Here is an 8,242-nt window from a genome sequence, read left to right on the forward strand (position 1 = left end):
GCTTTACAAGCGACTACCAGAGGAGCAAAAGGTTGTTCTGTTTAGTTGCATCAAATACAGGCTGACAGGGGATGCTTACTATTTGATATCCACGGCGGACTGTAGAACAATCAGAGATTTGGAATTGACTCTGAGCAATGCGTACGTCCCAAAGAGATCATTAGATGAGCTGCGAGATGAACTTAGAATGTGCAGGCGCCGGTCCAGAGAACTGGAGGAATATGCGCAGCGGGTTAGCTTATTGCTAAAACGGACGCAGGATGCCATTAGCGTGAACTATCCTGGGGGTGATAAAGGTCTTAAAAAAGAATTTGAGCGCGATTGTATCGGTGCTTTTAAGGTAGGTGTATTGAATGATGGTACTAGAGGGCATCTGTTGGGTAGAAGTTTCACAACATTGGAACAAGCTAAAGCAGATGCCATTTGTTATGAGGACGACTGCCGAAGGTTAGGTTATTCGCGTTTCAGTGATCGCCCCTTCGGACAGTTTCCGGGAAGTAGCTTTGAGGCTACCAGCAGGGTTCCTTTCGGGAGTATGTCATATACGACCGGGGGAAACTACAAGCCACCTTTGGAATCTGCACAGTACCCGCCGGTCTCTAATAATGTCAGCAGTCACAATAACACTTCTTCCTCCTCGGCTGGACAGGATCCCCGACAATGTCCTTCGTCGAGTTCAGGACCACCCTTTGGCAGGTAAGGGAAAATTGTAGATTGTTTCAATTGTAGGAAATTCGGGCACCGGGCAAGGGAGTGTAGAATGAGACAGGTTGAGCCTTTTTGCGTTCACTGCCGGAAATACGGACATACCTCGGGACAATGCTCTCGACAGAAATCTCCCCGGTCTTCCCAGCAGGGTCGACGTAGCGTAAACTTTGTAAGATTACAGGATGATGAGGGGGCGCAACATATTAGTGAGCAGGGGTTGCCACAGTATTGCGACTATTGCGCTACGCGGGATCACGACCCTTCGAATTGCTTGCGCAAGTACCTGGCGGAACAGAACCAATTAAAAAACGAGTAGAAGCCGTCCTTGGGGGAGATGAGACGAAGAGTGAGGTACAGGAAGGGAAATTTTCAGAAGTTGAAGTGTACTGTGATAGAATGATTGAAGTCCCCGTTGATATAGGAATTAGAAAAAAATATTATTACTTGTAGACACAGGGGCGGCGTGTAACTTAATAAAAAATTTAGTAGTGAGGAAAGGAGTAGGTTTAGATATAACCGAACAAATTAGGATTAGTGGACTGTTTGGGGAAGAAAGGAAAACACTTGGCAAATGTAAAGGTCGGGTAAAACTGGGTTCGGAATGGCACAATTGTGATTTTAATGTGGTTGAGAACCAGGAGTCCCTCCTATATGATGGAACTTTGGGGAGGGACTTCGCGCCATCACTGATTGTATTTCAGGAATTTTAGCGGTATCCAGGAAGGCTTACGGACAGGTTAATACGCATCGTGGAGTACATGATTCTTCTCAGAGGACGGAAAAAGATACTGAGGAAACCGACGAGAGCGAACTGGAGGGGAGAGTATTTCGGTCATTGTTGGATGAAGACTGTGAAAGGAATTTTGCCTCGGTACAAAGTGGCGAAATAAGGAATGAGGACGTTCAAGTAGGCTCGAAGCAGCTGCGCGGTAGGAGTGCGAAAGCTGTGAAGGAGGATACAGGAATAACAATGGAAGATCTGCAGAGGGCGGGAAAAAGCAACAACAGCGTAGCGTCGGAGCTTGAAAATTGGGAAGGTTCCACACGAGAGGAAGCAGAGCTAGAAAATATTAGGGTAGGTCCTAGGGAGGGAAGGATCGTTGAGTTACCCGTAGAGTTTGAAGAGACCCGAATTTGTCTTCGTCAGGAAGTAGTGCCGGGTGTATTTATAAGTAACGCCGTAGTGAAACCTCGAAATGGGACGGTTTTCATTGGGCTCATCAACGTGAATAAGAAGGAAGTGAAGCTTAGGAATGTTAGGCCTGAGTTCGGGTATTTGTCTGACTATAAACTCTGGCAGTCGGAGGAAGGACCGAGCCGACATCTGAACACAGATAGACTTAAGCAGTTAAAGGAGATACTGGAGTTATCGGAGAATCTTAATCAGGAAGAGAGGGATAGCATTACTCAGTTATGCCTGGAGTATGGGGATATATTCCTACTCCCTGGGGATAAGTTGCCGTACACGGAAGTAAAGACTTTTTCGATACCCCTGTTGCCGGGCGCGGTGCCTGCAAATAAGCCACAGTATCGGATACCGCAGGCTCATCGGGATGAATGTAATCGGCATATAAATAAACTTTTGGAGGACGATATAATTGAGCCAAGTGATAGTCCGTACAACTCCCCATTCATTCTGCTACCGAAGAAGCAGCTACAGGGCGGGGAAAAACTTTTTACCTATATGTAGATTTCCGTGACCTTAATACTAAAGTGGTACCTATGTCATATCCATTACCACGGATTGAGGATATCTTGGATGAACTTGGGAACTCAAGATACTTCTCTACACTCGATTTGGCGCAAGGGTACCACCAAGTGTTTATCGATGAGGAGGATAGGTGTAAAACTGCATTCAGTTTCTTGTACCAGCACCTGCAGTTTAAGAGGCTACCTTTTGGTATTAAAACTGCTCCTACATTTTTCCAGTCTTTGCTGAACCAGATTTTGTCAGGCTTGTGTGTGTGTGTGTGTGTGTGTGGTGGGGAGAAGCTACAGCTTCTGAGCACTCAGGCCGTGTTGGCCCATTGTACTCGCGTCCCCCGTCTAACGGAATATTCCGGATTCGTTAACGTATCGTAGGATTTCCGTTAGTGGATGTGATGCTACCCGTCGTAATTGGAGAACATCGGCACCAAAGATTTGATGCCTGATACGTCCATAGGCGGGGCATTCACATAGGAAATGCTCCGTGGATTCCGCTTCCTCATTACAGGAGGGACACGTATCATCTTCGGTAATTCCTATTCTGAACATATGCCCAGCTAGTGAATTATGGCCTGTCAGAATGCCCACAATACACCTGCAAGTCCTCCTGCTTTTCGACAGGATAAACTTTGCGGTACGCATGTTGGGTTCTGGCAGGAAAAGTTTGGTGTGTCGAGCAGCATTAAGGCTCTGCCACCTGTCATTATGGGAAACCTGTTCCCAGTTTTTGAAAGCAGATTTAGCCAATGCTACTGATACCCCAATTGCTGGCTCCGGTCCCGGCATAGGGGAGATTGACCCCTCTTTCGCTAAAGCGTCCGAGATTTCATTTCCTTCTATGCCACAGTGACCAGGTACCCAGAGTAGTTCCACCGTATTGAATCTAGACATAGAATTCAAACGGTTTCTGCATTCCTGAACGATTTTCGAGGTGATCAAAGGACTGCTCAATGCCCTCAGTGCAGCTTGACTGTCACTGCAGATTGCGATGCGCCTGCCCTTCAACCGCTCGTCAATCACCCAGTTTGCCACCCTTAGGATCGCATAAACTTCGGCTTGAAAAACCGTTGCATATTGTCCCAAAGGAAAAGCCCACTTCTCGTTTTTATTCGAGAGGTAGACTCCGGCTCCAGAACCCTCTTCTGTTTTTGAGCCATCCGTGTAGAAGACTTCCGTATATCCCTCCACGCATTCCTCTGGGTCTTCCCAGTCTTCTCTACGCTTCAGGGTAACTACATATCTTCTACCAAACAGATGTATGGGGACACGAGAATCGGAAGGCATTGTAAGAACTGGATTCAGTCCTCCCAGTAACTCTTCCAATGCTCTGTGCCCCCCACATCCGTTGTTTTCCCATAGATCTAATCGAATTAGCCTATGGGCTGCTCTCATTGCAGTGCTTTGAATAAATATATCCAGGGGCTGCAAATTGAGTAGTGCATTCAGAGCTGCGCCGGATGTCGTGCTCATGGCACCAGTGATACCGAGACAAACAGTTCTTTGCAGTGCAGCTAGTTTATGGTGAAAACCTTTTTGTCTCACTTTAACCCACCACACTACGGATGCATATACGAACATCGGCCTAATGATGGCAACGTATATCCACATTACCACATGAGGTCTGAGTCCCCATGTCGAGGCAAAGGTCCGTCTGCACAGCCCATAAGCTGTGAGAGCTCGTTTCATCTTTACCTCTACATGTTTGTTCCAAAGAAGTTTTTTATCTAGAGTAACCCCCAGGTATTTCACTTCTTCGGAGAGTTGAAGGGTAGTACCCCTCATCTCAGGGAGGCAAAGTCCATCCAGTTTTCTCCTTTTTGTGAATAAAACCATTGCGGTTTTATTTGGATTAACGGACAAACCATGTCTAAGGCACCAGCTGTCTATCAAATCAACGGCACGCTGTATATTCCTACACACCGTTCCAAGATCCCGATCAACAGCAAGTACAGCCACGTCATCAGCATAAGCTTGAGCGTGTATTGGCAAATTTTGCAGTTCGCATAGCAGTGAGTCGATCAGCATACTCCACAGAAGCGGCGAAAGCACACCTCCTTGGGGGCAGCCCTTCGTTGCCTCCGTAGTCAGGTAGCGATCGACCCCTACCTCAGCGCACAGCAATCTTTGCGTTAGCATAGCATGGATCCACTTAATTAAAGCATCATCAACACCATGCGCTCTGGCGGCATCACAAAGTTTTTGAAAAGGCGCACAGTCAAAAGCCCCTTCAATGTCCACAAACACCCCCATCGCGTACTCACCATTCAAAGTTGCATCCTCTATCTTTGTGACCAAAGAATGAAGAGCAGACTCACAGGACTTTCCACGTTGGTAAGCATGTTGGTTTTCACTAAGTGGGTGTGACCTAAGTGCCTTTCCACGAATGTGACGCTCCACCAGTCTCTCCAAACCTTTCAGCAAGAATGAAGTCAAGCTGATCTGTCTGAAGTTCTTTGGATTAGAATAGTCATCTTTCCCAGGTTTCGGTATGAAAACTACCTTAACCTGTTGCCAAGAAGAAGGCACGTAGCCCAGAGCAAGACATCCTCGAAAAATATTTGTTAGAGGTCGCTCTAAATGCTCCATACCCTCCTTTAGCATTGCCGGATAGATGCCATCCATGCCAGGTGCTTTGAAGTGTTCAAAGGACAGTATCGCAGCTCTCACCTTTTCAAGGGTAACAACCGCTTTCGCAGTGTTCCAGTTCCTCTTGCAACACTTGCGTGTTGAAGGGGTTGCAAGAACCGTCAACTCTCCCCCTACCACTTCTCTCACCCGTTCCCCCGGGTGGTGTACTTCCAGGAGGGTCTGTACTGAGTCCAGTCTGGAGTTCGTGAAAGTACCGTCGGGTTTTCTAAGAGAATCCAACTTGGCCGACTCATCCCTTTTGAGGACTCTGCACAGCCTTGAAGTCTCCCTTTCGCCTTCCAGTTCCTCACAGTACGCTCTAAAGGAGTCTCGTTTCGAGCACCTCACGAGCCTCTTATATTCACGTTGTGAGTTCCTGAAATTTAACCAGTCTTCGTTCTTGTTACTTTTGCAAGCACGATTTAGAAGTCGCCTGGTTTTGTCAGGCTTACAGGGTATAAAATGCTTTGTATATCTGGATGATGTAGTCGTGTTTGCCAAAAACCTGGACGAGCACAACCGAAAATTGAGAGAGATATTCCAACGATTCCGTGAAGCCAGGCTGAGGCTTCAGCCAGCGAAGTGTCAGTTCCTGCGAAAGGAGATAACTTACTTGGGGCACGTTTGCTCAGAAGATGGAATTAGACCCGATCCCAAACTAACAGAGAAAGTCAGGGATTTCCCACGGCCAAAAACCCCCAAGCAGATAAAATCCTTCCTTGGGTTGGACAATTACTATAGAAGATTTGTACCCGGTTTTGCGAATATTGCCGCGCCTATTAATCGCCTGGTGAGGAAAAATGTGAAGTTTGAATGGGATGAAGGGTACGAGAAGGCTTTTGAGAGATTGAAGAAAGAACTAGTCTCGCCGCCCGTCTTGGCGTATCCGCAATTCGATAAGGAATTTACATTGGTGACAGATGCTAGTGGAGAAGCTCTGGGTGCGGTACTGGAACAGGAGGGACGGCCAGTGGGGTGTGCGAGTCGTATGCTGAACCCAGCGTAGAGGAATTACTCAACTTCTGAGCGAACTTTTGGCACTGACATGGGCGAAAAAAAATTACCGTTGTCACCTCCTAGGGAGGCCATTTAAATTGTTCACGGATCACAAGCCGTTGAAGGGAATGCTAAGGGCTAGAGACACCACTAGCTGGATGCTTCGGCTTCAACAGAAGTTGTCTGAGTATGATTACGAATTGCTATCTAAGCCGGGCCGTAATATGCAGATGCTTTGAGTAGGGTGGTACAGCGAGAAGTCTCAGCAGAGCCGGGGTCTGATTGGTTAATGGTAACGCGATCAAGAGGACAGGTGCAAATAGAAGATGAAAAGCGCACTGGTAAGGAAGGAGTTAGGGCAGCCTAAGGTCCGAGAGAGGCAAGACGTGCAAGAAATAAGGAGTCCAGAGGAAATACGGCTAGTCCTTAGAGACTATCATGACTCACGGTTTGGAGGCCACTTTGGGGCCAGTAAAACTTTCGCTAGAGTCAGAAGGTTTTTCAGGTGGAAGGGGATGATGAAGATACGCGAAGATCTAGTAAACTGGATTCTATCTTCTGAGGCCCGTACAAGGTTGTCAATGTCCATTCTCCTGAAAATATATCCATTCTAGTGAATGGGAAGTTGCGAAGAGTTCACGTGAACAGAGTTAGAATTTTTAATGCCTAGAAGGTCAAATGAGTAATGTTGTTTTCTTGACTAGGTGAACGGACGGTTTTCTCAACTAGGCAAGCAAGCGGACTGGCCACGGGTGCTGTAATTGCGGTGAATAAGTATAATCGTTTCCCATTTGTATAAATCCCTCTTTAGGCGACCGAATTGAGTTTCTTTCTCTCTTTGCAGGCATCAGCTGCTGCTACTCCCACCATTAGTGTAAAATTTTCAGTAGTTAGTAGTAGATAAGTAGGGAAAAGAAAAGAAAAAAAACATATTGTATAATAGTTAGTGGTAGATAGTAGTGGGGAAGAATATGAAATTTGTAAAGTTAGGAATAATAACTGTTAGAAATAAGGCGACATGCACATTGCTGCTAGTTTCGTGGTGGTGGACATTGGTTTGCGGCGGAATGCTACAGGTGAAGCAGGTCGAGCCTACAGGAGCCCTCTTTGAGGAGATAGGGCGTTTGCATTTTTTCGAGTCTCGATGGTCTATCTTGACGAAAATCCAACTAGGAGATACAAGCGAATCGTGGAAAATGGTGGCAGACATCTCTAAGGATGCAGACAGGCTATGTGCACAGCTGAATGGAATTGACGCGAGGTGTGGAGTTCTGGCAGCAACCATACATCGCTGGCTGGATGAAGGGGAAAGCGAAAGGAGGCAGCTTCTCCACGTGGTAACAGAACCCTCGGCGTGGAAGGCGATCTTTCTTTGATGGTATTGGGAGGCTTAGCAAGACTCTCTTTGGTACTATGGATTCCACAGATGAGAAGCGAATTAATGACGGGCTGGCGGAGTTGGATGCCAAGGAGAATCGGACTTTCCATTTACTGGAGGAACAAATGAGCGTGATGAAGTCCAATTACGAATTATATAACGAGACGAGGGGGCAGGAAGCAAAAGAACGAAAGCGAATCGTGCTGCTCTATGCATCTTTAGCAGCAGCTTTGAATTCGACAGCGAGTGCGGTGAACTTCGAGGAGCGACGGAGTGATGTAATCGAGCTCTTTTTATTAGTGCAGTTGGAAATTCAGATTTTGCTGGACCGTCAACGAACTCTAAGAGGGATCATTGAGAGCGCGAAATATGAAAGGCTACACCCAGGTCTACTTCATAATCAAGACCTCCTAGCACTCTTGAAACAGCTACCAAATCGGGATCCTCTGAATGTGGAGACTTTGAGTCTGGATCATCAATTGCTGGATCAATTGATGAAGGTTCAAATGGTGCAAAGTGGTCGCGAGCTGCTGTTCCGACTTGATGTGCCATTGCTAGAGAAGCGATTGTTTCAACTTTTCCGACCGTATGCTATTCCGGCGGCCCTGGATGGAGGATTTCATTACTAGCATTTGGAAGCCGACTATTTGGCGGTTAGTAGTGCCGCCCAACATTTCGCCCTAATGAGTGAAAAGGGAATTAGCGAATGTACCCCGATGTTATTGGCAGCTGATGAGACACGCTTCGCATGTGAAAAGAAAGTCCCTATTATTGTGTCGGCTGAAAGGATGTGTGTGACCAGCATTTTTGCCAAATATGTAATAA

Source organism: Hermetia illucens, chromosome 2, assembly GCF_905115235.1.
Source record: "Hermetia illucens chromosome 2, iHerIll2.2.curated.20191125, whole genome shotgun sequence".
Lineage (NCBI taxonomy): Eukaryota > Metazoa > Arthropoda > Insecta > Diptera > Stratiomyidae > Hermetia > Hermetia illucens.